Genomic DNA, 16,201 nt, shown 5'->3' with positions numbered 1-16,201 from the left:
CTAATTATCCTCTAATGAAATACTGAAAGCATTTCGAACTTGAGAAGATGGATAACTTTTGGAAACGTTGAAAAAGAATCGTAAAATAAAGTACTATAAAATCAATATCTCAATATATTCATAGTAAATTGCATGTCGGAATAAAGATAGTTAAATTACCGACCGCAGAAGAAACTAGTGGCATGCAAAGATATAAAGATCATCTTTTGTTTTTCCTCAAAGAAGTTGCGGTCTGTTCTCTTTATTGGGTTATTTTTGCAAAATATGACGTTAAAAGCATACTATAGGCATGCAGGGGCGAATTTAGGGGCGGAGGGGTTCACCCGAACTCCCTTCGCCGAAAAATTATATTGTATATACAGTGGCGAAGTCAAAAATTTTCTCAAGAGTGTTCAAACTTGAAATAAGTAAACAAATAATCCGACAAAGGGTGTTCAATTCATGTTATGTACCTCTAAAATCTAATATTTTACCTATATAAACAGTGTAATTTTCTGATAAAGGGTGGTCAGTTGACCACCCTTGCCCAAGTGTGCCTTCGCCCCTGTGTATATATAAGGCAAAATCTGGTTTTTACCTCTATATATTAAGTTTTGAACCTTCTTAACACAATCCAAAAATGTAGCTTACTGGTCAAGGGAGTTCAAAACTTTCCTAAGGTTATAGGTTCAACTCTCACTAGTTACAACTTTTGTTTTTGAACCTCTTTCGTGGAGATCCTGCATCCGTCACTGTAGGCATGGATTTCCCATATACGTAAGACAAATATCAAATAAAAATAAAATTCATACGCAAGTCTAAATTGAAACGGCCCCACATTTTTTTTTTTTTTTTTGGGTTAATGAAGGATTTTAGTTATAAACTAGATAATAGTAGCAAGGGCATTGCCATCGGCAGTAGAAGTGGTAGAAGTGGTAGACGTAGCTCTTAGGCAATGCGATCATCCAAACATAGTATTTTCGACGTAAAGAATATATATATATATATATATATATATATATATATATATATATATATATATTCGTAAACATTTAGCATTAAATCGTTATTATATTTTTACACAATACAACTATTTATCTATATATCTATAGCTATATTAAAAACACGAAAACTTTAGCAAAATGTCGTTAGTCTTTCCAACTCTTTTAAAATAGAGTTTATGTTAGATAAAATAATCATTTAATTATTTTCCTAATATTTAACACTTTAAAATAAACATTTTACTTATTAATTTTTTTCTTATTTGAACGATTACACAAGAAATCATAATATATAGGGCATCAAAATGAATTAAGTTTACCTTATACCATTCAAACAATTTGCTTATAATAATATCAACGTTAATCTAATATTTATTTATCTCTTTTATCTAATAATTTAATATTTTTGGATACAAATTTTTTTCACTATATTTAATTATTTATTTGATTTTAAATCAACTAAAATTTTAGTTATTAAATAACTCTTTATTTCAATTACGTAAATTTTAATATTTATAATTTTGAATATTAAGATTTTTAATAAATTATTTTGACTCACTCAATAATTATTTTGACTTGCAAACATCATCTATTATAAGAGTATAGAATTTGTTCACTAATTTTAAAATAACATACAATCAATAATTATTTTTCTATTAACGTATGCAAACGTAAAATAATAAGGATGAAATGATACAAGTTAAAATATATTCTAAATGAGTTATTGCTAATTAGTTTTTCTTTTACAAATATTCTAACAAATGACAGCAATGACAGCTCCTTATATTTCTTTTATATTACTTTATTATTGTAAATTATTGACTCGATATTTATATTAGTCATTTTTAAAGCTTATATTTCCACTTGTTAATTTTTTCACAAGAGCTAAAAGATAGCCTCATCGTGATAAAAGTATTTTTTTTAGTTATTTGTTCGATATTAAGGCATAAAATAGCAATAATTTTCATAAGATATTCTTACAAAACTTTAAGGACTTTTATTGGGTTGGATTTGGGATCAACATATGGATATTCTTAGAAAGTTATACATTTTATTTTTATTACAAGTCAAAGACATTGTTTAATAGTACTTATGTAATTTTAAAAATTATTTACTTATTGACATAGGAAACACGTGCAAAGCGTGTACCCTTAGACTAGTAAGTTCAATACTAAGAACCTTAAAAGTCGAACCCATCAAATTTAAATCTTAATCCGCATCCATGCTCAACCATATTATTATCAATTAGATATCCTAATCCTAGTAAGCCCCTCTTCTGGCGAAAAAGGAAAAAACACAAAACCAGAAATGGTTAGGAGATATTGTTTTGTGTTTCAGGTTTAGCATATATATGAAGAGATAAATTACTAGTAATACTACTTTCTTGCCTGAAGCAAAGAATATTGCAACAGTGACATAGGATCAACTACAATATGTAATCTAGACATAAGAAATTGCTAAACTAATTTAGTACTTAGAAAATATCGAATAAGATGTAGAAGACTTATCTCGATCGATTGAATTGATAATGTAACTTGATATCCTTCATCCCACAAATCAATATGCCTTGCAAATTACTATAAGTTGCTCATTAATTTGGAGTGGTCGAAGAGTATCCACACTTAATTTGTTTGTTTGAGTAATGATCAAAAAGTGTTAAATGCTTATTCTCCGTATTTGAATAGGAACGGCTGCAATAAGTTATTTCAATTTGCATGTTACAACTTACAATAGAAAGGCCACAATGCAACTTGTCTTATTGCTTACCCCTTTGACAAGAAAATTCAATTCCAAGTTCTTTTTTCCTTTTAAGGTCTAAAGGAGTACGTATATATGCACCTTTTATTTTAGAGCCAGTCTAGGATTTATAAAATTGTTGACCCCAATGGACCCATAAGCTCATTGATCATATTTGTGTCAAACATATATTTAACATTAGCAATTTGCAAGACGTAGCCATAGTGGATTCAACTGCATTTGAAAATCATGAAATGGTTATTCTTTAATTTGTTCTCTTTTTTATTCTTAGGGGGATAGCCGACTAACCATTGAGCTAAAAGGAGATGTTATTGATAATTTTAAAATTGTGTTCGATCTTCAAAAAGTAGAATAAAATATCAGTTGACCTTAGGGTTTTATATTATATTTTCACTTGGTAACTCTACGAGGTTTCCAAAGGCCACATAACTATACTACGTACATTATGTGTTGAGATTTCCTTCAAGAACATTTTACTGGTCAAGTAATTGATAGTGATGAATATTTTCGTAATAATTATATGCACGTAGTACACATCTTTTCATATTTTTTTTAAACATTGTTTATTTTCTCTTTTAGAAGGAAGAGGAATATGAATAATAAAAATGTATTATAAAATAAAGACTTTAAAGTAAAGAAATCAAAGACAAGTAGAGAGAGATTTATTATTCAACTTCAAATTCATGTACATAATGAACTGAAATCTCCTTTATTTATAGAAGAAATGAGGTTGCTGTGTAAGCTGCTACTGCAAGCTGCTACTGCAAGCTGTTGTGTTAGCTGCTTGTAAGCTGTTACTGCAAGCTGCTGTGTAAGCTTCTTGTAAGTTGCTTGTAAGTTGCTACTGTACCAAATATAGATAATCTTCTGCCGGGGGTAATATTTATCCATAACGGAGTACCGTAATGATAAGCTTCTTCAGGAAGCTTATTTCCAATAGAGTACTAAATAGATAACTATATTTACGGCGGAGTCCCATATGGATAAGCTTCTTTAGGAAGCTTATTTACAATGGCGTACTAAATGAACATTCATAATATAATATATATTTATAACACTCCTCATTGGATGTTCATTAAAGGATAATGTGCCTCATTAGAACCTTACTAGGAAACACCCTGTGTGAAAAAATCCTAGTGAAGGAAAAAGAGTACACATATTTAGTAATACGCATTGCTAAGTGCCTCATTAAAAACCTTATAAGGAAAACCTCGTGGGAAAAACCTTAGTAAGGAAAAAAAAGTGCATCGCGATTTTACTCCCCCTGATGAAAACCTTGTTTCAAATATTCGAGTCTCCGCATTCCAATCTTGTATTCCATCTTCTTAAAAGTTGAATTTATAGAGAATATTATCCACCACTATTTCACATCGATATAAACTAATCTCATCAAATCAAGAAGCTGCTACAAGTCATTTCATTGAGTTGCTTGCAACCTGCCTGCATCAACTGTTTGTAGAAAACTTCAATGAAATACTAAATGAATAATCTTCTTTAGGAAGATTATCTACAGCGAAATAATAAATGAACATCCATAATAATATTTTCAAAACACTCCCCCTTGGATGTTCATTATTATGTGCCTCGTTAAAACCTTACTACGAAAAATTCTGTGGGGAAAAAAAAATTCTAGTCAAGGAAAAAGAGTACACTAATAATGTATATTGCAAGCTTCCTCATTAAAAACTTTACCAGGAAAAATCCAGTGGGAAAAAAAAACCTGAGCAAGGAAAAAAGAGTACAGTGCAGAGACTTGGGTATATCAGGACCAAGGAGTTCATCATCCTCTTCTAGAGGTAAGAACGGATCCTTAATCCGTGTAGGAGGAACTATATCTTGCTAGTAAATTAACAGAAAATGCTACGTCAGTCCTTGTAGCATTAGCGAGATACATTAGTGCACCAATTGCACTGAGATAGGATACTTCGGGACCACAGAGTTCCTCATCCTCTTTGGAGGCCGGAACAAATCCTCATCCACTTTAATGGGTACGCTTTGTCCATGTAAAAGCGTTTTAAGACCCTTTCTGTATAGGCAGATTGATGGATAAAGATCATGTCCCCTAAATTTGCAAACCAAGATAAAGTTTTGTATTTTCAAGATCTTTCATCTCAAATTCTTTCTTAAGATATTCAATTGCCTTTTGGAGCTCTTCTGGAGTTCCAATAAGATTTATGTCATCAACATAAACAACAAGTATATCAAATTCTGAATACATGGAAAGATAACATTATATATGTAACTTTCTTTAAGCAAATATTCACTGAGGCGATAGTACCACATATGCCCAGATTGCTTTAAACCGTACAAAGATCTTTATAATTGATCGAGTACATTTCTCGAGACTTTGAACTATATGCTTCAGGCATTTTAAATCCTTCAGGGATCTCTATAGAGATTTAATCAGATGAATCATATAGGTTATGGCTCGCATTTAAATGACATGACATCTTTAGGTGTCTGGATTACTGGTCCGATCCTCACAATATTTCACAGTATTGTGCACTATATTATATCAAATATATCATCGACGATCATTTTGTATCGGTTCGCAAGCGACATAACTTGTTGAGATCTCATCACTTTCTTTATTTTCAGGTACCTGAACTTCTTATGGAGTTTCATGAAATGTTATGTCGTGGACTCTTCTAGAGCTCATTTCCTCCTCATTATGATTATTTTGATCATTAGCTCCTATCATTTTTCAAGGACTGTTACCTTTGGAACCGATTGGTCTAGCACGCTTCATACGTACAATAAATTCTATCCTTCAGGGACTTTACTTTTAATAGGAGCATTTGCAGCTGAAATATGATATTTAATTTTGGATCAGCAAATGCTTCTGACATTTTACTTGAATTATCTTCTATGTGAGGATCATATTGATGATAATTCGATTTATATAGCATATTTTTCAGTTGTTTATTCCATCCCCCAATTGTTAGAAAAACTAACATATATCCCTAATCTTCTTTGGGAAACATATCTTTGTGCATTGTGGTAGAGAAATTAATCATATATCACACATCAAAAGATAGTAAAAATATTTGGTTTCTGATCCTAAACCAATTATGAGGGGAGGACTTATCATATATTATTGGTCTGATGCATACAAGTGCTGCTATATGCAATTTAGAAAATGTTAGACCAACACATGAAACTTTTCTCATAAGCAATGGTTTAGCCATTTATAGGAAGTATTCAATACTAAACTAGCTTGGATGTAAACTAGCATTATCAAGATGAACTGTCTTGATTTCATAATCTGAAAGTTATGCTCTTAGTAGAGAAAAACAATTTCAAATGCCAAATTGCAGGTTGACAATGAACATACATGTAACCATCTTATATATGCATCTATAAGTGGCTCACATGATAGGTGAATGAGCCCATATTCACCTTTATATATTCCAAAATTCAGGAGTCTTGGTCCAACTTTAGTTGGTATAACTAATTTATTATGAGAACAAGCAGCACAAGAGAATTATTGAAGAATCTTCTGGTTCTTCAGTATCTACTTATCAGAATTCTCAAATAGCTCATTTTAAAATTGGCAAATGAAAACTCCAAGTTTATCATGACATATGCTATCTCTTAGCAAACTTCTCGTTTACTATGACATAAACTTTTGCATTAGTAAACTTCTGCTTTACTATGATACATGATGTAGTACAAATTGAAGATATAAGGCGGGTAACTTCTCATATACATATTATTTTACCCCCTATGATTGTGGAAACGTGAAGATTTACAATCTTCCAATCATTTGTAGTCTCAATATGATAGCCAGTTGTAATGTAAACTTCAGGTTTACTACAACATATGTTTTTACCACAATCATATAATATGAATGACAAATTTGCATATAAGCTCTTCGGGAACCTTCAATTTATTTTTCACAATCAAATATTATTCAGACACTACTTGTATCATGTATCTTCTAACAAACATTTAGCTCTTCAGGAGCTTTTGATAAATTTTGTACTACCAAATAGTGCTCAGACACTTTTGGTGTCATGAGAGAAAATCATAATCAAATTAACAATATAGAGACAATTCTAAATTTATAAATGCAAGAAATTATGAATTTTAATATTTTTACTACCAACTTTGTGACAAATATCTCCTTCAGGGAGAAACGCCATTAGCATCTGAATATTTTATATCAAAGAGTAACCACATAGTCATTACATCCTTCAAGGAAAGATACATGAGTTGTTATTTCCTTCGGGGAACTCGATAACTAACTATAACATATTAATGTGGTTGTAGTAGAAAATATTCTACAAGAATACTTTTGCCTTGGAATGATATAAAATTTTTCAAGATATTTTACGTACAACGGGTACATGTGACAATGATCTTTATGCCATAATAAGATTTATATCCTTTGTTATTCTACCTCTTCAGGATGTGAGTTGTGGTATTTCTTCATTCACTCTGTGCTTCAAAAATAACTTTGAAGCTTATTATTTTGTTTAAGCACAGAAAAATACAGTTTCATAATATTTTCCTGCTTCAGGAGAAAATTTCAATTGTGTTACTTCTTCATGAAAAAAATTTAAAATACAAAATATTGAGTATATATTCCCTCAAGCATATTACCTCTTCTAGAGGTGAATTATAATATATTCACATCAAAAAGCGTGTTCATATTTACGAGCTTTATTAATATTGTCACACTCACTTCATGAATGGATTAATATTTATCAAAAGTTCTCATTCTTCAGGGAACAAACCATAATTATTTGAGCGTGCATTAATCACACCAAATTGTGTGACGGCTTAGAACCACTTTTAAGATATTGCTACTTCAGAAGCAAATCGAGGCATGCAAGTAATATAGAGAAATTTTCTCTAACTTATCTTCAATTGTAACCATAGAAAGCCTAAATTATCACTTCTGGTAGTTATAGGCATATACCACTTCTGGTGGTTAACAAAATTTAGTTACAATGATATATACAAAACATAATCACTTCTGGCGGTTGTATATTTCTTGTAAACTTTGCTGGAGTTTAAGTGGATCTAACAATGTTATCCATTTTGTAATCCTTTATTAAGATAATAAGGATGAAAACAAATACCAAAATAGGTATTGTATACGTAACACATAACCAAGCAGGCGATGATAAAGATATTAAAGTATAAGCAAAAGGCTCAAATTAAATTACGAAAATTTTGCCACTCCAGATGTAAGTGATATGTACATCACTACAACCAAGAAGAAAAACTTACCACCTCAAGGGTATATTCAGCCTTATGGTACTCGGAATGAACAAGATCTAACCACGGACATAAGAGCTTCGCCTTACATCAGAGATGGACACTGAAATAGAAATTAAATTCGAAGTAAGTGTTTAAAATGGTAGAGTCTCGTGCTGATAACGTGTTATAAAATAAAGACTTTAAAGTAAAGAAATCAAAGGCAAGTAGAGAGAGAGAAATTTATTATTCAACTTCAAATTCATGTACATAATGAACTGAAATCTCCTCTATTTATAGAAGAAAGGAAGTTGCTATGTAAGCTACTACTGCAAGCTGCTGTGTAAGCTGCTACTGCAAGTTGCTTGTAAGCTGCTACTGTAAGTTGCTGTGTAAGCTGCTACTGCAAGCTGTTGTGTTAGCTGCTATTGCAAGCTGTTGTGTAAGCTTCTTGCAAGTTGCTACTGTATCAGATATAGATAATCTTCTGCCGGGGGTAATATTTATCCATAACGGAGTACCGTAATGATAAGCTTCTTCAGGAAGCTTATTTCCAATAGAGTACTAAATAGATAACTCTATTTACGGCGGAGTCCCATATGGATAAGCTTCTTCATGAAGCTTATTTACAACGGCGTACTAAATGAACATCCATAATACAATATATATTTATAACAAAATGGAATTTATACCTAATGTATGGACTCATGTCACGATCCCAATTCTCAACATGTTGTGATGACTCCTATCATAGTACAAGGCAAGCCGACAATCTCAAATTAACTATGCATTTAGATTAAGACATGCTGTAATAAGTTTAATATTGAAAATTATCATAGATAATCGATAAGAACAACTACAAGATCTCCTAAAATTGAGGTGTCACCGAGTACATGAGCTACTAAGTGTCAACGCAATCAAAACTTTTAATATAATTATCTGGAAAGATAGAACAATACAAAATAAAACTGAAAAGAAGGAGAGTCGAGGTATGTGGACGCTATAGCAGCTACCTCAATAATCTCCAAGTAGATACTGCTCCAAGTCTAGTAACCACCGGTCCAGATATACCTGGATTTACACACGAAGTATAGAGTGTAATATGAGTACAACCGACCCAATGTACTCAATAAATAACATGACCAACCTTGGGCTAAAAGCAATGACGAGATCAGAAAGTTACAGTCCAAATCCAGATAATAACAGTAGAGTTGTAACATGGAAAAAATAGTAATAACTCAAAGAAATCTCATAATCAATGCATACACAGTAAAAAATGTAGATATGCTTTTAAGTTTAATGATTTAAGCTCAACACTGATAAAATATGCCAAATATAACTGATATGAGAAATGTTATATCTCTATATCTACATGTCAAATGCTATGCATCACCGTAACACACCCAGGTACTCTTGCTCTCAGAGTACTCAATTTGATTGTCTCAACACTCACTCAATCACTCAGCACTGTACGGTACTTGTGGTCACTACTGCTATGTTAGACTCTAGAGGGGCGGATCCTGCCCAAGCGCTAATATAAAGCTGATATGGCCACCTGCGACGTGAAACCCAATCCCATAATAATAGATAAAGCCTATAAGGCCTACTACAATGTGCATCTCGATCCATAATAATAATATATATAATGACAATAGGCTTACTGCGGCGTGCAACCCGATTCACAACTAAGGGTGTTCATGGTTCGGTTTGGATCGATTTTTCCCTAAAAATAAACCAAACCAAGTAAGTCGGTTTTTCAAATATTAGAACCAAACCAAACCAATTAAGTCAATTTTTTTCGATTCGGTTTATTTCGGGTTTTATGGGTTTTTCGATTTTTTTGGTTATTTGTTGGGTTTTTCTTAAATATAAGACATACACTACCAAATACATATTTCGACGACTACATTTTCAACGTAACACTATCAAGTCAATTTTCTTTTGAGAAATCTATCATTTACCAAGATATGTTGATGATAATTTAATCAAATAGTGATGAATAATTTAAGGACTCAGTTAAAAATATATTATTTTTAACATGAAATAGATTCTTACATTTAACAAAAGAAATCTACCAATCAAACTAGAATGTAATGGTAAAAAAATATAGTAAAAGTGCAAAAGATTAACATTTACCATAAATTTTTTAAAACTTGGTATAAAAATATACACATATATAGGTGAAATAATAAATTTGAAATAGCTACTCCTATAGTCAGTTTGGTTCGGTTTTCTCGGTTTTTTTCTGATTAAAACCACAACCAAACCAAATTTGATCGGTTGTTAAAATTTAAAACCAAACCAAAAAGTATCTGTTTTTTGGTCGGTTTGGTTTGGTTTTCAGTTTGTTTCGGGTTTTCTGATTTTTATGAACAACCCTATCCACAGCCTCACTAACAATACGGCTCGCAGGCCCCAACTCAGTAATCAATATCTCCAGTCTCTCGGGCTCGTAAATCTTATGTCAATCAGCCCAAACAATGATAACATGATGTAATAATAAATGACAACAGAGACTGAGCTATGGTATGCAAATGATGAATGTGACTGGGTATATAATTGTAGTTTAAACAATTAATTCAACAATATAAATGACCTTAGCGGGTCCCAACGGAATAAGCATATAGCCTAAAAATGATTTCTAAGATGGATCATAGCTCAATTTCTCTAACACGTCGGGATTACATGAATATCCATAAGGTTTGATAACTACAAGGTACCATGAAAATAATCGAGTCACAATTTTCACGTTGAACGCCCACACGCCTATCACCTAGCATGTGCGTCACCTCAACACCAACCACACAATACGTATTTCAGGAATTCATACCCTCAGTATCAAGTTTAGAAGTATTACTTACCTCAAACCGTGTAAATCACAACTCAAACAAGCCCTTTCCACACGAATCGGCCTCCGAACGACTCGAATCTAGCCATATACAACTTAATACAATCAATACAAGCTGTAGAAATCGATTCCATATGATAAAGTTAAGTTTTTTAACAAAAGTTAAAAGTCAACCCAAAAATTCAACCCCGGGCCTACATCTCGGAATCCAACAAAATTTATAAAATTCGAACACCCATTCAATAGTGAGTCCAACTACACCAAAATCATCCAATTCCAACATCAAATCACCTTTCAAATTCTTAAAATATAGTTTATGAAGTTTCTATAATTTTCTCAAATTTTCAAACCCAAAACACTAATTAAATGGTAAAAACACTAATAGATTTATGTATATTAACCAAATTCGAGTTAGTATCACCTACCGCAATCAACTCCTTTAAAGTCCCTTCAAAAATTGCGTCAATCCGAGCTCCCAAAGTCCAAATGTGAAATAATACTCTAACCCTCATTATTGAAATTAAATAGTCTACCTAGAAGCCGAGCAACTTCAGCTTCCAGTAACAACCAACAATCCAAAAAATCTATCATCCTTTAATGATTAGTACAATAATCTGGAATGCAAGAGGTATCAGAACCTCTGGAGCCATTGAGAGACTCGGAATTCTGAAACAAATTTACAACCTTTCCTTCATTGTTGTACTAGAATCATTTCTTAAAACCAAATACCTCAACTACTACAAAATTCAACTATGCATGTAACTTGCAACTTCCAATGTCAACAATAAAATCTGGATATTTTGGAACCAAGACTTTAATGGTACAATTCTAGACGCAGATGAACAACAACTGACTATTGAATTAAGGCATGTAGAAGCTGGTCAGGTTTTTCATATGACTGTTATCTATGCAAAATGCAAAAAAATGAGAAGACCTTTATGGGACAACCTAAGGCACAGATCCTCTTGTGATGTGCCTTGGTGATTTTAATGTGATTGCATCGGTGGAAGAAAAGATTGGAGGCATTCCTTATCAAATGAACAAGAGTATTGAACTCTTGCGCATGGTTGAGGGCTGTTGATTAGTGGACCTTGGTTTTCATGTTCCAAGGTACAGTTGGTCTAATAGAAGAGGTCCATGCTCTATTGTTTTGAAAAGATTGGACAGGGATTCGTTAATGATAATTGGTTAGCTTCATTCCTTATAACCACAATCACACACTTGGTTGCTGCAGGGTCAGATCATTTACCTCTATTAATGGAAATGCATGTGTGACAGGAAGCCAACCGGAAATATTTCAAATTTCTCAATTGTTGGGTAGACAATGATACCTTCCTACCCTTAGTCCAAAAGACTTGGGAGATGGAGATTGCTGGGCACCCCATGTGGATCTTTTATCAGAAGCTCAAAGTCAGTTCAAAGGCATTGAGCAAATGGTCAAGCGAACAGTATGGTGAATTTTTTCAAAAGCCAAAAAAATTTGAACAGAAAGTAAAAGAAGCAGAAGAAAAATGGATGACCTCTAATAATCCTGCAGATAGAGCAACCTTGCATGAAATCCAGGCTTAATAAGTCACTTGAAAGTTGAAGAGGCAGTCCTTAAGCATAAAACACAATTGCAGTGGTTTAAAGAAGGTGATTCAAAAACAAGATACTTTCAGAGTCTCATAAGAGGAAGGAGAAGGAAACTCTATATTCACAAGATCAATAATGAGGAAGGTGAATGGATTCAAGGTGATGAATAAATTGGAAATGAAGTTTGCCAATACTTTGAAGACATGTTCACAGAAACAAATGGTGCTATTAGAGAAGAACTCCTTAACAATATTCCTACCATACTCAATCAAGAAGAAAATGCAGAACTCACCAAGGATCCTAAACTTCAGGAGATTAAAAAGGTGATCTTTTCAATGAATTCCACAAATGCTGCTGGTTCTGATGGCATGGATGGTAAGTTCTACCAATCATGTTGGGAAATTATCAAAGTTGATATTTTTAGAGTTGTGTTGGCCTTCTTTGGGGGAAGTGTTATGCCCAGATACATGACCAATGCCTACCTTGTTCTGCTGCCAAAAGTTGATTTCCCAAACTCTCTAACTGAATTCAGACCCATCAGTTTGAGTAATTTCATTAACAAAATCATCTCCAAAGTTATCTCCACTAGATTAGCCCCTATTCTTCCTAAACTCATATCCCTCAACCAGTCAGGATTTGTTATAGGAAGAAGCATCACTGAAAATATCATGCTAGCCTAGGAAATTTTTCAAGGCATTAAGAAACCTAATCAAGGGGCTAACATGATAATCAAACTTGACATGGCAAATGCATATGACAAAGTTTCTTGGAGCTACACCTGTATAGTTTCTCAGAAGAATGGGATTCTGTGAAGTCATCATTGATATGATTTGGAGAATTATGTCCAAAAACTGGTACTCTGTGATTGCGAATGGTACCAGACAAAGTTTTTTTAAATCCACAAGGGGTCTTAAACAAGGTGATCCCTGTCTCCTGCTCTCTTCATTTTTGGTGCTAAATTGTTATCCAGAATGCTGAATAACTTAACACATGATGAGCTCTTCAATGGATTCTACATAGAAAGAAGGGGTCCTCAAATCAACCATCTTAGCTTTGCTGATGATGTGATCATTTTCACATCTGGTACAAAGAATTCCCTCAATAGAATAATGACCATTCTCATAGACTATGAAGATACCTCTGGCCAGAAGATTAACAGTAGCAAAAGCCATTTCATGGCTCCTTCTTGTGTCTTCCACTACAATGTTACCAGAATTCAACAAATCACAGGATTCACAAGAAAAGATTCTCCTCTTACCTATCTTGGATGCCCTCTCTACATAGGTAGGAAAAGAATTATCCACTTCAATGGTCTCATATCACAAGTAGTCAGTAGAATCAGAGGTTGGCAAGGAAGACTCCTATCCTATAGTGGAAAAGTCACTTTGGTAAAGTATGTTTTGTAATCCATGCCTGTTCACTTACTTTCTGCTGTCTCCTCTCCTAAGACAGTAATGAAATAGATTGAGAAGTTGACTGCTAATTTCTTCTGGGTTATGGAGAAGGACAAACACAAATATCATTGGGCATCCTGGGGTAAGCTATCATTTCCATTTAATGACGGTGGCATTGGGGTAAGATCTATTCAAGATGTCTGCAAGTCCATGGAATACAAACAATAGTGGAACTTTAGGTGCAAACCTTCATTGTGGTGAAACTTTCTTATGGCCAAGTACTGTCAGATATCCCACCCAATCTCTAAAAACTGGGATACTGGCCAACCACAGGCTTGGAAAAGCCTCATAACAAACAAAAAAGAGACAGAACAACACATTAGGTAGAGGCTTCATTCTGGTAAGGTGAGCTTCTAGTGGGATAATTGGCTAGGTACTGGACCTTTAGCTGCTCACAGAACTAAATGAGGCAAACCTGGCAAGATCAAAGTCTCACAATTTTGGGATACAAGACAATGGATTGTTAAGAAACTTAATGAAACAACTCCATCACACATGATAGCCCACATTCTACAAATCCCCATTTACCACAACCCACATATTCCTGATAAAGCTATTTGGACCCCCAATGTTTCAGGAAATTTCACCTATGCCTTAACCAGGGAAACCATAAGAAGAAAGAAACAACATCTACTCTCTAACAAGAAGACATGTCATAAAAAGCTTCCTTTCAAATGGTCCTTCTGTCTCTAGAGAGCTATCAGAAATAAACTACCAACTGATGATATGGTTGTTGCCTTTAGAAATCGTACAGTCACAAGATGTGCATGTTGCAACAGGCCTCAAGCTAAAACTGTTAATCATATTTTCAGCACATGTCACTTTTCAAGAGCTATTTGGAAGAAATATGCTGGCATCACAGGCCTCCAATTTGACCAACTTCCCCTACACTTTATTCTTATGAAATGGTGGCTACACAAAAGCAAGAATGTAGTGCAACAACTGCTCCTAGATACAACTCCTACCATCATCTACTGGAATCTAAGGAAGAACATATGTAATGCTAAATATGGTGGTAGAGCCTCCTCTATGATCAGAGTCCTGTATTCCATTGACTCTGACATTCATCTCCTGCTACCCTCGCTTCAACTGGCCATCTAAGTGGATTGATCTCTATTCAATGACAGAAAATCTGCAACAAACCATCTCTATTACCAAGGTTGCATGGAGGAAACCACAAGACAACTTTGTGAAAATAAAGAGTGATGGTAGTGCTCTCAGTAATCCAGGGAAAATTGGAGCTGGCACCATCATAAGGGATCAACATATTAACTTCATTCATGCTATGGCCACCCCTTGGTGAAGGTACTAATAATCAAGCAGAAACTGAAGCTGCTATTATTGGTGTCTAGTGGTGTTTGGAAAATAGCTATACCAAAGCACATTTAGAAGCTGATTCTGCATTGTTGATTACTTGGATCAACAACACTTCTGAACCTCCTTGGTCTCTTCAGATGTTCATACAAAAGCTGAAGGATCTCAGTCAACACTTTGAGGAATTCAAATGCTCACATGTCTATAGGGAAGCCAATTTTCCAACTGATTCATTATCAAAACTGAGCCATGAACTTGAACACATGTCATACTTCAACTATGTGCAGGAACTGCCACCACACATTAGAGGGAAGATAAGACTTGATTAATTAGATACCCCAGATTTCAGACACAAAACTACAAATAGGCTCCAAATGTCCACTCATAACGCTTCCACATCCAATTCCTCTAATGGCTATGGCTAAATTCAGGAGTCCACTACAACCTTCCCAATAGTCCAACAGTCTAACAGTCCAAGTTAAGAATATTCTGAACATGATAGAGCACCAATCTGTCACCATGAATGAGAATATTACAGTAGCGGTCTACACCAATAACCACCTCTTTTATGACTCCACTCCAGCTACAGTCTACAACAGAAGTTCTGCAGGAAACCCTTTCATGATTTCACTCCAGTATACAATCCCACACAACCCATCACAACCCCATCACACATACAACATAGATCAAACACCTTTATTGGGTGGTATCAACACTTATGGTGTTCTTCCTACTGGAAGTATACCAATTGCCTCAACCAATTCACCACTTTGAACCTGCTAAACAAATGCAACAGAAGAAGGAACATCACTACATCCATGATCTATACAACCACCTCCAAAATCATCAACAACATGAGCCATACTTCTCCTCCCACAATCAACAAAACTGTCACCCAGAACCCACAAGAACCTGGGGGCAGTACTATCATTCAAGCTCAAATAGGGGAAGGAAACAATGGCCTTGAGTGTCAACATTTTCTCCATGCTCACTGCCACACAACAACTAAAATGCTGCCTGAATCCACCAGCTCTCCAAAATGCTAACCTACAGACTTCTCTTTCCAA

This window comes from Nicotiana tabacum, chromosome 6 (genome assembly GCF_000715075.1).
Source record: "Nicotiana tabacum cultivar K326 chromosome 6, ASM71507v2, whole genome shotgun sequence".
In the NCBI taxonomy this organism is placed as follows: domain Eukaryota; kingdom Viridiplantae; phylum Streptophyta; class Magnoliopsida; order Solanales; family Solanaceae; genus Nicotiana; species Nicotiana tabacum.
The sequence above is the reverse complement of the archived record's forward strand: the minus strand, read 5'-3'. Positions refer to the sequence as shown.